Raw genomic sequence first — 14,643 nt, forward strand, 5'->3', positions numbered from 1 at the left:
CTGACCTGCACACACCAGCTTAACTCACCAGTGCCTGGAATCACCCACGACACCTGCCAAGCAAAACTCTAAGTGGGGAGGCTACAACCTCGACGTAGCATGGGATCACAAAATTTATACCGCGCGCAAACTGGGGAAGCTATCCCCTTCGGCTACAACCGAAAACACCCATGCCCCCGGACCGAATGACAGGCTTTAATCCGTGGCCACGGGACCTTCATCACGGCCTCTCTGTACGGTGTGTGCTTTGGAAAGGGGTTGACAACCTACTGAACCATACCCTGTCCCCTGCAGGGACAAGTGGTGGTACCGACAAAAGGAAGCTACTGAACAAGACTCGGTCTACAACCGACTCAGGTGATCCAAGTATCCACCAACAATATTACCACTAGTGAAATAAATCACCACTCCTCGAGCCTCACCATGCTATGCCGGGCATACTCGTCACAACGAGGGATTAGGGACAAGCTCGTGTCTACCCAAGACCACGACTTTCCCGCTTCCTACCGGTGTGCAAGAGAAGCTCACGAGGGCGATCCAAATCCTCAGGGTATCCATTGCTGGCCACAAACAACTCCAAAGTGCACTCATGCACGAGACTACATCGATACATAAACTGTCACTTATACTCCAAGACAAAAGGTGCTGTGATCGTATCCAAACACCACAACAAATATTATGCCAGAGTTCAGAAATGCTTGCCTTCAAGAGTATGCAAAGGATGCACTTATTGGAAGCTTTCCTCTTCCTCCAAAAATTCCTATTTTGCAAAATACACAAATACAAATATTTCAAACACAGTACCAAAACCTGTCTCAAATATTTTTCAAATAAATCTTAAAATAAACTAGATGAAATTTGAGAGAGGTAGGAAAAAGAATCAACTCATTTGGAGTTTTATTTTAAAAGTTATAGCTAGTCAAAGTTTGGTCAAATCTGTTTTTAAATAAAACCAGAAAAAGGAAAACTCTTCAGCAGAAATACGCTTTCGCAGCAGAGAGGCGTACGCGGGGGTTTGCGCCTCCACTTAAACAGAGAGAGGGCGCTGCGCTGGTCGCTGACAGTGGGTCCAGAGGGCCCACTAGTCAGGTTTGACTGGTCTCCCTCTCCCTCCCTTTTCTGTGCCCGAACGGTGGCGAGGCTCCGGCGATCGCCGGCGACAGACGGCGGCTCCTCGAGGGCACCCAAGGGCGGGAATGGGACGGCAAGACCGAGGCGGTCCCCGGGGTGGTTGCTGGGTCGGAGGGGGTGGCAGGAATCGCCGGCGGCGAGCTTCGCGGTGGAGGGAGGCTACGGTGGTGAAGTGACTTAGGTGCTCCGGTGGTCTCCGATCGAGTTTGGGCAGCTGGGCAGCTCCGCAAGACTGCGGGGAAGCTTCTGGTGGCGCTGGTTGGGCGAGAGGGTGGCCGGTTGCGACGAATCACACCGGGGCTTGGCGGCGGCCGAGCTGGCCGGAGTTGGGGAAAACGGTCTTCTCCGGTCGATCTACTGCGCGGGAAGCTCTATGGGGGAAGTCTGATGTCGCCTGAGTTCTCGGAGGGGCTCGGGGGCCCTTTATATAGCGCTCGAGGCAGGTTCCCGCGGTGGCAGAGGATAGGATCGCTGGCGACAGCCGTTGCTGTAGGTGCAGGGCATCTTGGCGGCGACGAACGCGTTCCGACGAGCGGGGGATAAGCACGGCCTGTGCTCCGGGGCAGCTGTCGTGCGCTGGTGGCTTGGGCGGCGCCGTCCGCGGCGGAGTCCGCTGCCGACGCCGGCGTGCCGCCAAGGGCGCGGCCAGCGGTGCAGCAGGACGCCAGAGGGATCGTAGAGCAGGGGGGCGGCTAGTGCGTGGCTCAGCGATGCAGAGGGAGCCAGGGTCGGGTCACGTCGAGCGCGGCAGTGCGGCGTGTCGGCGTAGTGCGCGCGCGTGCAAAACGTGTGCTCTGGGCGCGCCCAGAGCACGCACGGCACCTGTTCGACGCAATGCCAGCGCGCTCTAGAGCTCGAGGGTGGAGCTGGCACTGCACAGGATGGAGGTAGGGGTAGCAAAGCACTCAGTGGACAAGGTGGATAGGTCAGGGGTTCCAGTCCACAATGCAAACCAGAGAGCTTGCCAAAAGTGGCTGTGCACACTAGGTGTTCGACAGAATGCCAAGTGCACCTAGGCAACTCTTGGAGTGGCCAAAATCTCCAGACCAGTGTCTCTCTAGATGCAGGAGATGATGGCAAGGTTAGTTTGGAAAACACAGAAAGTTGATAGTGCAAGCTTTGCAAAACTCCAGTTTTGGGCAGAAAGAAAAGGGGTTCAGAACATGCACTTCAAAATCTCCAATGAGCCCAATCTCCTGGACTTAAGAGTTTGGTAGGGAGGGCTACAAGCAGGAGAAAGCTCAGGGTTACTAGAGCAAAGAAAATTAAGGTTGCTGTACAAATCATCAAATTGGACCAGAATGCAAAAGAGGTTGATCTACTCAAATTTTCCAAAGAACCTTATTGGGTTTTTGCTTGAAGATGAATTGTATGCATCCACTGACATCTCCAAACACTTGGAAGAATTTTCAGAAGAATAATTAAATGGGTTGCAGTGCAAAAGTGCCTACTGGACCAGATTGGGAAAGTTGGTGTAGAGCTCAAAATCTCCAATGGCCAAGAGGTATCTTTGCATAAAAGTGATGTGGAACCATCACATGACATCCCCAAATTTTGGTGGAATTTTTAAAAGCATTTGTCAAGAGGTTGTAGTGCAAATAGGCCCCAAATGCAAAAGGAATCATTTTAAAGAAAGAAAGCTTTTTGAATAAATAAATCTTGCAACATTTGAATCAACTGAATAAATAATTGTTTTATTATAGAGAGAAATCAAGTCCAACAATACCTTTGAGGGTTTCTCCCACTAGAGGCAAAAATCCAAAATCACAAAAGGTAAAACTTGACAAATTGGAAAAGTTTTATTTCCTGGCAATATTTTAATAAACAAAACAAGGCCAAAAATTTTGGGTGTCACAATCAACAATGCCCTGGTGTTTGAAATTCATTCCCATCTCTTGCATGGGACCTAGAAATTCACCCAAGGACACACATGTGATTTTTCAACCAACTTTGGCGCATTGGAGCATGTGCTTGTAGTTCAAATTTGAATTATGCACATAAAATGCCTAGAAAACCTAGTTAATGTTGGAAATATGCCCTAGAGGCAATAATAAATGGTTATTATTATATTTCTTTTTTCATGATAATTGTCTATTGTTCATGCTATAATTGTGTTATCCGGAAATCGTAATACATGTGTGAATACATAGACCACAATGTGTCCCTAGTAAGCCTCTAGTTGACTAGCTCGTTGATCAACAGATAGTCATGGTTTCCTGACTATGGGCATTGGATGTCGTTGATAACGGGATCACATCATTAGGAGAATGATGTGATGAACAAGACCCAATCCTAAGCATAGCATAAAAGATCGTGTAGTTTCGTTTGCTAGAGCTTTTCCAATGTCAAGTATCTTTTCCTTAGACCATGAGATCGTGCAACTCCCGGATACCGTAGGAGTGCTTTGGGTGTGCCAAACGTCACAACGTAACTGGGTGACTATAAAGGTGCACTACGGGTATCTCCGAAAGTGACTGTTGGGTTGGTACGAATCAAGACTGGGATTTGTCACTCCGTGTGACGGAGAGGTATCTCTGGGCCCACTCGGTAATGCATCATCATAATGAGCTCAATGTGACTAAGGCGTTAGTCACGGGATCATGCATTGCGGTACGAGTAAAGAGACTAGCCGGTAACGAGATTGAACAAGGTATTGGGATACCGACGATCGAATCTCGGGCAAGTAACATACCGATTGACAAAGGGAATTGTATACGGGATTGATTGAATCCTCGACATCGTGGTTCATCCGATGAGATCATCGTGGAACATGTGGGAGCCAACATGGGTATCCAGATCCCGCTGTTGGTTATTGACCGGAGAGGCGTCTCGGTCATGTCTGCATGTCTCCCGAACCCGTAGGGTCTACACACTTAAGGTTCGGTGACGCTAGGGTTGTAGAGATATGTGTATGCGGAAACCTGAAAGTTGTTCGGAGTCCCGGATGAGATCTCGGACGTCACGAGGAGTTCCGGAATGGTCCGGAGGTGAAGAATTATATATAGGAAGTCAAGTTTCGGCCACCGGGAAAGTTTCGGGGGTTGCCGGTATTGTACCGGGCGCACCGGAAGGGTCCCGGGGGTCCACCGGGTGGGGCCACCTATCCCGGAGGGCCCCATGGGCTGAAGTGGGAAGGGAACCAGCCCCTAGTGGGATGGGCGCCCCCCATGGGCCTCCCCCCATGCGCCTAGGGTTGGAAACCCTAGGGTGGGGGGGCTTCCCACTTGCCTTGGGGGGCAAGGCACCCCCTTGGCCGCCGCCCCCCACCCTAGATGGGGTTTGGCCGGTGCACCCCCTCCCAGGGGGCCTATATAAAGGGGGGGAGGGAGGGTAGCAAGATCACAGCCTTGGGCGCCTCCCTCCTCCCCTGCTACACCTCTCCCTCTCGCAGAAGCTCGGCGAAGCCCTGCCGAGACCCGCTACATCCACCACCACGCTGTCGTGCTGCTGGATCACCATCAACCTCTCCTTCCCCCTTGCTGGATCAAGAAGGAGGAGACGTCGCTGCACCGTACGTGTGTTGAACGCGGAGGTGCCGTCCGTTCGGCACTCGGTCATCGGTGATTTGGATCACGGCGAGTACGACTCCGTCATCCACGTTCATTGGAACGCTTCCGCTCGCGATCTACAAGGGTATGTAGATGCACTCCTTTCCCCTCGTTGCTAGTATACTCCATAGATGCATCTTGGTGAGCGTAGGAAAATTTTAAAATTATGCTACGATTCCCAACAGTTAATGTATAAAAAAGGCCAAACGAACCCTGAAAAATTCATTCCCATTTCTTGCATGGGACCTAAGCATGCACTGAAGGACACATATTTGATTTCTCAACCAATTTGTATGCACCGGAGCATGTGCATGTAGTTTAATTTTGAATTGTGCACGTGAAATGGCTAGAAAACCAGTTTAATGTATAAAATATCCAAACGAACCCTGAATAATTCCAATTCTTTTACGACACACATATAGTTGCATGTTCACTGCAGATAAAAGGTCTAGCAATTCAAACAGCGTCCATTGCCGCTGTGACCCCATTTTGTAATTCAAATCAAGTATATCCCACACAGTTTATTATCACCAACCGTGTGAGATGTAGTACAAAATATCTTGGAGCACCGTCGGTGTATAGTACGCCTATGACTTACGTGAGAAGGTGCGTCGGCTACAGTTCACAGCCGGCGTGTCAAGCACACTAGCTCACTCCCCAAAAACTCCCGCCTCTGCATCCCTCGCAATCTCAAAAATATCTACCGCCTGGAAGGTTTTAATGTTTGATAGCACACGATTAGTATGTGCGGACCGTGTGCGATGTCTGTTACTCCCGCTCTGCTTCAGTCCCTTGATTCAAATTTTCAGTAGCCCGGGCATTTTACGCCCGCCTCTGCATCCCTCGCAATCTCAAAAGTATCTGCTCCCCCTTGATCCAAATTTTCAGTAGCCCTGCCTTGTTACTCCCGCCTAGTAAAATTTTCAGTTGCCGCAGTATTTCCTCAAACACAACCTCCCCCCCCCCACACACACACCCCAAAACCTCCGCTCACACAGACACACACAACCCTTGAAACCATTGGTAGGTCGCCGCCATCATCGGCGCCTCCATCCTCAACCTCTGCCTGTGTGCCGGGGAGCTCGAGGAGCCAATGGCCAAAAAGAGGTTTATCGCGGCCTTTTCGCCCGACGCCGGCGAGGTGGCCGCCGAGGTGTCCCCGTCGTCCTCCGCGGGCCCGATCCGCCGTCGCCGGTCCCCTGATCCCCCCGCCGCCGCGCCCCTACGCCGATTCGAGGACTTCCCGTCCTCCCTCGGACCCGGCAGCCGACGAAGTCCTACCTCGGGGTCCGTCAGTGGCGGTGGGGGACGTGGGCCGCCGAGATTACAGATCGAGAGACCCACACCCGCCGGTGGCTCGGTAGCTTCCACACGGCCGAGCTCGCGGCCATGGAGTACGACCGCTGGCAGGTCCGCTACCATGGCGCGGCGGCTAGGCTCAATTTCCCCTTCGGCACACATCTGGTCCACCTCGTTCCGCCGGAGCCAGGGGTGGTGAGCTCGGCTATGGCGCGGGAGGACCGTGAGGCGTGGGAGCGCCTCGAGGCCGAGGCCGCCGACGAGGCCTACATGCAAGAGCTCCGCCGGCAGCACCCGAAGCTCGTGGAGGCGGAGCGGGTGATCTTTGCCGGTGCAGAGGGCGGCGAGGTTATCGCGCTCTCCTTCGATGACGAGGTAGAAGGCGGCGAGGACGGTGGTGCAGAGGGCGGCGAGGTTATCGCGCTCTCCACTGATGATGAGGTCGAAGGCGGCGGCGACGGCGGCGCGGAGGGCATCGAGGTGGGCCCCGAGGACGAGGAGATCGATGTCGACGAGTGGAGGAGTGCCTTCCCCAACGACCCCGACGACGGTACTAGCCCGGACCCGGCTCGCGGCACACCGTACATGACGAGGAAGGATTGGCTCGACCTCTACTTTGACCGAAAGTAGTTTAGCTTAGTTTAAATTTATGTTTTATGTTTGGTTATGCAAAACAATCTATGTTTATGTTTGAATTCATGCTACTTTCGGTTGAACCTGCTTTGAACTTGATCAAATTGAAGTTTACAACCTTAAGTTTAGGGGATCGACTAGAAAAGGCCAAAAATTGCTGGAGTATATATATATCCACTAGGGGTTTTAGTCCTTTAACTTTTTAAGGATCGCCTAGAGATGTCCTTATGACTTGTTTATTTCAGTTCTTCACAATGTGATGCTCTATATGTGCAACTATTTGTCGTGCAGTTCAATTTCATCAATAACAGTTTCAACAATACCACTATGAATTACAATATTTGGTTGCTATTAAGGATATTGCAATTAACATGCCTTTTCGTTTTTCAATTGTTGTTTAGCAACATGCATTGTACTGAATGACTAAATATGCAATCCCAGGCTACATAGCAACAAGGAAGAGTGTTACCTTAATGTTCTGATGATGTCTAGATGTACATGTAATAAAATCTTATATAATGTGATGGATGGAGTGTTGTACTACATCATTTTTCAATTGTTGTTTAGCTTCTAATATTAACTTGGTGCTTTTAGGTACATATATCATTGCCAAAGATCCACACTTCGACCCTTTCTGCGTATGGGGCAATGAGATATTCATGAACCAGCATCAATTGAGGAAACTGATAAAGATTGTTATTAAAATGGGTCAAAAGATGTCAATCGGACTATTTGTTTACACTTTATGCAAGACAATAGTGAACTGCATGATGGTAAGTAAGAACCCTGTAGCCTTCTTTTTACTGCCCGTAATGAGTTGTGTTAGATGACAATATCTGAATCTTTTTTCTTTTGCAGTGGATCCTGAAGCAGTTTACTCAAGATTACCTCTCAAACTACATGATTGGCAGCCGGCCATCACAAGGGGTTGGACTAGAGTCCTGCATGCCTTCTGCATCTAGGAGAGCACAATAGGGCCATTTTGCTACACCTTGTTCAGCAACTGGAATGTCTGCCGCCTCTTTCTTTACCATCTGTAATAGTACAAATATAGAACCCTGGTACATCATTCTTTATTTGGTGCTTATGTAATTCTTAAACATATGTACCTGTGAATCGAATAATGCATTGGTTGTTTGATGGATATGAATAAAGCTATAGCCTACTTTCAAGTTTAATTTAGGTACAATTTTAAATAGCAGCAATTAATTAGGGCGAAATTATGTTGTGCATGTCATTACGGCACACACGGTTGGTAAAACACAAACGTTTGCGATATACAGCATAATCCGAGACGGTTCACAGAGAGGAAACGTGTGCAAGCATGCACACAATTGCCGTTCGCAAATATGTGTGATGTCAGACACTATCACATACGGTGCGGGAAAACTAAATGTGTGTGATTGTCTACCTATCGTACACGGTTTATAATCATGAACTGTTTGTGATGTGCCAGGCATCGTAAATCTCCCGGGCCTGGAATTTGCCTAGAATCTGCCTGGAAAGCTCCCATGCCTAGAATCTGCCTGGTCTTAGGCAGAACCACAAAACTCCAACTGCGATGGCAATGCGAGCACAAACGAGTAGCAAGGACGATGAAGCGTTTTGGATATTCGAGATATCGGAAACGGTTATATAGGCGGACAACTGTATGCATCAAGGGTCCCTATCCCCGACGGTTTATGGGTCATGTGGGAAAGACCCCCTATCGCCCACACTCACTTGGTGACGGTTCCAAATGCCGTCGCGGAAAGGGGTTAAAAATCGTTTGTTTAGGACCGACGCGCACCAGTGCGATATGGTTCAGAATGTGAACGTTAGAGTTTTCGGTGGGACCGACAAGATCAACTCGGTGAGACCGATGTGCTAGGGTTAGGGCAAAACTTCATCTCGGTGAGAACGATTGCATGAACTCGATAAGACCGGTTTCAGCAATAAGCAAACAGAGACTTGGTCAAGCAAACTCGGTGGGACCGACTACGTATCTCGGTGAGACCGAAATAACTGCAATAGGTAACGGAGAGTTTGCAGGGCCATCTCGGTGAGACCGAGATCCCATCGGTGAGGATTTCTGGCAGTGGCTATGTCAAGTGAACTCTGTGGCGCCGGATAAATCAAATCGATAGGGCCGAGTTTGACTTTAGGTTTGGGACATATGTGGAAATGAGAAAGTGGTTGAGGGCTTTGGAGCATATCACTAAACACTTTGAGCAAGCAAGCCGTTAAGCAACACCTCATCCCCTTTTAATAGTATTGGCTTTTCCTATGGACTCAATGTGATCTTGGATCACTAAAATGAAAATGTAGAGTATTGAGCTTTTGCCAATGTTTGTCCTTAGCATCTTGAAGGGGTTCCACATCCTCTTGTCCTGCCACTCCAATGTTGAACTTATCTGAAATATACTAGATAGAAATATTAGTCCAACAAGGGATATGTTGACATCGATTACCAAAATCACCCAGGGAGCACTTGTGCTTTCAATATCCCCCTTTTTGGTAAGTGATGACAACATACATCAAAGCTTTAGATAAAGATATGAACTATAACAAGTAAAGCTTTGGAAGAACATGCAACATGCACTGGCTCCCCCTACATGTATGCAATCATGTGAAGATAGATTATAAAAGTGTGTGAATGCATAAACATGTCAAAGCAAGCAATGAGTTACATGTATCTTGGCTATAAGCATCAAATGATGTGAAATGCAGAAAATGTACCTACATGTTCATGAGTCCTTGCAAACAATATGCACATCAGCAAGAGATCTTCATGCACATGAGTGTGATGCATATACTTACCTTGTGGTCTTGAGCTGACTTTGGAAGAGATGAACCTGAGAAAACAGGGTTAGATAACACAGGAACATCTACTAAACAGAGCAAGAACAGGAAACCACAAGAGTACCAAGACTGGGATGACATGTAGAGAGTGAGTACTTAGTACTCTATTTGGATATTGACATGTTCCCAAGGGATAAAGATATGCAATGAATTCTAGAGATTTTCTTCCCTTAGATGTCTTTCTCCCCTGAATCTTATATTGGATAACGGGAGAAGATAGGGTAATAGAAAATTAGAACAAAGAAAAACAGAGCAAAAGACAAAAGAATCATCTACTAACATGTCTTTCCCCTCTTAAAGACATGTGGCTTTTCTCTCCTCTTTGAATACCAAGCATCTGGGGAGACTAAGAAATCTTTCTCTCCCATAGGGTCTCTCTCTCCCTTTGATGTGATTAAGCTTTGATGTGATCTCTCTCTCCCCCTTTGACATCAATTTCCAAGAAGGGATCTTCTAGAGTATGAGTCAAATAGGTTTGGTCCTTGAGTCACATGACAAAGTAACATGTAGAATGTGATGCAGGTAGAGGATAAGAATCATCGAGTGGAGCTGGATCAGAAATGCAGGATGCAAATGGCAAAATTTTGCTCAGTTGTGAAATCGGTAACACCGAGTCTTTTTCTTTGGTGGCACCGAGTTGTTTCGGTCTAGCCGATGAGAAAAGATCGGTGAGGCCGAGTTCAACACAGAGAAAAATTTGCCATCTCAGCTCACTAGGAAAAAAGGATCTCACAAAGATTTGCAGGGAATTAACTAAAGGATTTTCAATGAATTAAATGCAGGGAATGCAGAAAATGAAAGAAAAGAAATCTAGATGAAGTTTTTTTGAAAGGGGAAACAAACATGCAAGAGACAAATGCAAGAACACAGAGAAACACTAGAGAACTTCATCTAGAATTGGTCGGCGACAAAGTCACCTATGTTAGAGTATATTGACTTAGGTGTCAAGTGAAGGCACTTGATCATAGGTCATACTCATCGTTTAAGCTCAAAATGGGAATGCCATTTTTCGTTTAGGCATTTTGATGTATTCACATCTTGTTGAGCTACTTTGTCCCATGTCTTGGGGTAAAGCTTCTCTAAGATGGAATGACATACCTTGGTGGTGGTGTTGATATTGATCATGTAGTTGAACTTGTGTAGGATGCTCAAGGTTAATGTAGTTCATCAAGACTTGGGAGCACCACTTGTAATTTGAGTTCATCTTCCTACATGGGTTAGCTTTGCAAGGAAGAGCACTTGTGTATCCAAAATGACAATCATGAAGTTTGATACCAAATAAAATTTGATATATAGAAATTTTCAAGGATATATTGAAAGGACATGCTTCCTTGTCTTTAACCACCATATTGTAGAGACTTGGCGATGTAGAGATTGCTTAGGGTGTAAGTGAGTTGAAATCTCATAGAATTGGGCTTATCCAAGTACCTACAAGAGTTAGATAACATGCAAGGGTACAAGTATAGATCCAAGACATGTGATCGTCATCATAAGAGAAATATCAAGGATTAGTCATGTAATGGCTCATGCCTTGCATGCATCCAAATGGAGTTACTACTCCAAGTTTGAGGCATCAATGATGTTAAATTCACCTCTCAACCGGCAAAATACTTTCTCATCAAGCGGTTTGGTGAATATATCCGCCAATTGCTTATTGGTACGAACATGCTTAAGATTGATATCTCCCTTAGCAACATGGTCTCGAATGAAATGAGGACGAACTTCAATATGCTTAGTTCGAGAATGTTGCACGGGATTATGAGCAATCTTAATAGCACTCTCATTATCACAAAGCAATTAGATCCCATAATCTTTAAGGGTTTGGGTCATCCAAAGTAATTGAGCACAACATGAACCGGCGGTAATGTATTCCGCTTCGGCGGTGGATAAGGATACCGAGTTTTGTTTCTTGGAGGACCAAGACACAAGAGATCTACCAAGAAATTGACAAGTACCCGAAGTGGACTTTCTATCAACCTTGTCATCGGCATAGTCCAAATCGGAGTAGCCAACAAGATCAAAAGAAGACCTTTTAGGATACCAAATGCCGAAGTTTTGTGTGTGAATTAAGTATCTCACTATCCTTTTCACAGCCTTAAGATGACATTCTTTGGGGGCCGCTTGATATCGTGCACACATGCACACACTTAGCATAATATCGGGACGGGAGGCACATAGATATAACAATGAACCAATCATAGAGCGGTAAACCTTTTGGTTAACCGGTTCGCCATCCTTTGTCAAGTCAAGATTTCCACTAGTAGGCATGGTGTACTCATACCTTTGCATTCTTGCATGTTGAAATTCTTGAATAAGTCCTTGGTGTACTTTGTTTGAGAGATAAAGGTACCCTCCTTAGTTTGCTTGATTTCCAAACCAAGAAAGAACTTGAGTTCACTCATCATAGACATCTCAAACTTCTCCGACATTAGCCTTCCAAACTTTTCACTAAAATGAGGGTTAGTCAAACCAAATATGATATCATCCACATAAATTTGGCACACAAATAATTCACCATTAACCCTTTTAATAAAAGTGTAGAATCAATTTTTCCAATCTCAAAGCCCTTTTCAATAAGGAACTTAGTCAAGCATTTATACCATGCTCTAGGAGCTTGTTTAATACCATAAAGAGCTTTGTGAAGTTTGTAAACATGATCGGGTTTCTTGGGATTAACAAAGCCGGGAGGTTGTTTACCATAAACTTCTTCCTCAATTTCACCATTAAGAAAGGCACTTTTAATGTCCATTTGATATAAAGTGATATCATGATGATTGGCATAAGCAAGTAAGATGCGAATGGATTCAAGTCTAGCAACGGGGGCATATGTCTCACCATAGTCCATACCTTCGACTTGAGAGTAGCCTTGAGCGACGAGACGAGCCTTGTTCCGTACAACTTGTCCATCTTCATCTTGCTTATTTCGAAACACCCATTTTGTTCCAATGACATTTTGCTTCTCATCGGGCTTTTCAACCAATGTCCACACTTGGTTCCTCTTGAAATTGTGTAGCTGTTCATGCATCGCGTTCACCCAATCCAGATCATCAAGAGCATCTTCAACCTTCATAGGTTCAATACTAGAAATGAATGAGTAGTGTTCACAAAAGTTAGCCAAATGAGTTTTAGAGCGAGTAACTCTCCTGGTTTGAATATCATCAAAGATTTGTTCGACGGGATGATCTCTTGAGACTCTTGCTCGAACTCGTTAGAGATTTTGTTTGGGTCGGGGTGGAACATCCTCTTCATTGTCTTGTTCTTCTTCTTGTCTTTCTTTGTTGTCGTTGGTGTTGTTGTTCTCTCATGGAGGTGGAGAAGGAGGTCGATGAGGTTCATCTTGTTGTACATCCTCGTTCCCGTCGTCTTGATGCGTTCCACTTGTGGATGCCTCCAAGTCAACTTGTGGATCACCTTGGCATGAAGTTGAGGCTTCCACTTGGACAGACGAGGTACTCTCCTTCACCTCCGTTGGGCGAATCTTGCCAATAGACAAGTCTTGTATTGCTTCCGAAGGATCTTTGTCACCTACATCAATTGGCAATTGCTCTACTGCGAGCCATTAGATTCATTAAACTTCACATCTACCGTCTCTTCAACCTTTCGGGTGAAGTTGTTGTAGAGACGGTATGTGTGAGAGTTTGAGCCATAACCGAGTAGGAAACCTTCATGAGATTTAGGAGCAAATTTCGAAAGACGATGCTTATCAAGAATGTAGCACTTTGAGTCGAATACCCGGAAGTATCCAACTTGGGGTTTGTTACCGGTGAAAAGCTCGTATGTCGTCTTGCCGAGTAGCTTGTGAAGATATAGATGATTCGTTGCATGACAAGCTGTCTCAACCACTTCCGCCCAAAAGTGTTTTGGCGTCTTGTACTCATAAATTATCGTTCTCGCCATTTCTATGAGCGTCCGGTTCTTCCTCTCAACAACTCCATTTTGTTGAGGCGTGTACATAGCCGAGAACTCATGTGAAATCCCTTCTTCATCAAGAAAGATGTCCACATTGGCGTTCTTGAACTCCGTTCTGTTGTCTCTGCGAACCTTCTTGATCTTCACTTCAAATTGATTTTGGGCCTTCCTAGCGAAGTTCTTGAAGATCTTTTGGACCTGTGATTTATCATCAAGAAAGAACACACACGTAAATCTTGAAAAATCATCAACAATGACCAATCCGAATGAGTTACCACCAAGACTCTTATAGGCGTTGGGACCGAAGAGATCCATGTGAAGTAGCTCGAGTGGTCTTCTCGTGGTCATGATGTTCTTCGCGAGATGACTTACTCCAACTTGTTTTCCTGCTTGGCAAGCACTACAAAGTCTATCCTTGTCAAATATAACATCTTTAACACCATGGATATGATCACCTTTAATAAGCTTGTCAAGATTTCGCATGCCCACATGACCTAACCTTCTATGCCACAACCAACCTTTAGAAGATTTAGCAATTAAGCAGGTTCTAGGTTGAGCCTTTTTAGTGAAATCAACAATGTATAGATTACCTCTACGTATGCCGGTAAAGACCATTTTCTCATCATCTCTTCGAAACACTTGGCAATCTACTTCAGTAAATAGGACATTAAAACCGAAATCGGCTAGTCTAGATACAGAAAGTAAATTATAGCTAAGAGATTCAACGAGCATGACATTTTGTATGGAGCTGTCATGTGAGATGGCCACCTTGCCGAGTCCAACCACCTTACCCTTTGAGTTATCACCAAAAGTGACATACTTTCGAGGGCCGTCGTTTTCAGCAAGCTCACGAAACATATCCTTGTCTCTGGGCATGTGATCGGTACATCCACTATCAAGAACCCATTCCTTTCCTCCAGCCATGTAGCCGCGAAGATTAGCCATAAGACCAAAGTGTCTCATAGACTCATCGAGATCAAATTCACTATCATCATCCTCATCATAGTATCCATGTTCAACATCGTCTTGTGATTGATCATTTCCTAGAGAGAGTGGTTCATTAGTTTTATGATCATGAAAATGTTCATCTTTATGAATTCAAATGGCTTAGGAAATGATGTTGCTAATGATTCCAACATCTCCTTTGGCACGCATAAGGACACGAAGCTCAAATAGACAATCGCCAAACATAGGATCATTAGGACTCATCTTATTTAAAGCAATAGACTTGTGAAGAATCTCATCTAAGTTTTTCAAGGAATAGTCTGGAAAGCGTTCCTCA

The sequence above is a fragment of the Triticum aestivum genome, chromosome 1D (assembly GCF_018294505.1).
Source record: "Triticum aestivum cultivar Chinese Spring chromosome 1D, IWGSC CS RefSeq v2.1, whole genome shotgun sequence".
Lineage (NCBI taxonomy): Eukaryota > Viridiplantae > Streptophyta > Magnoliopsida > Poales > Poaceae > Triticum > Triticum aestivum.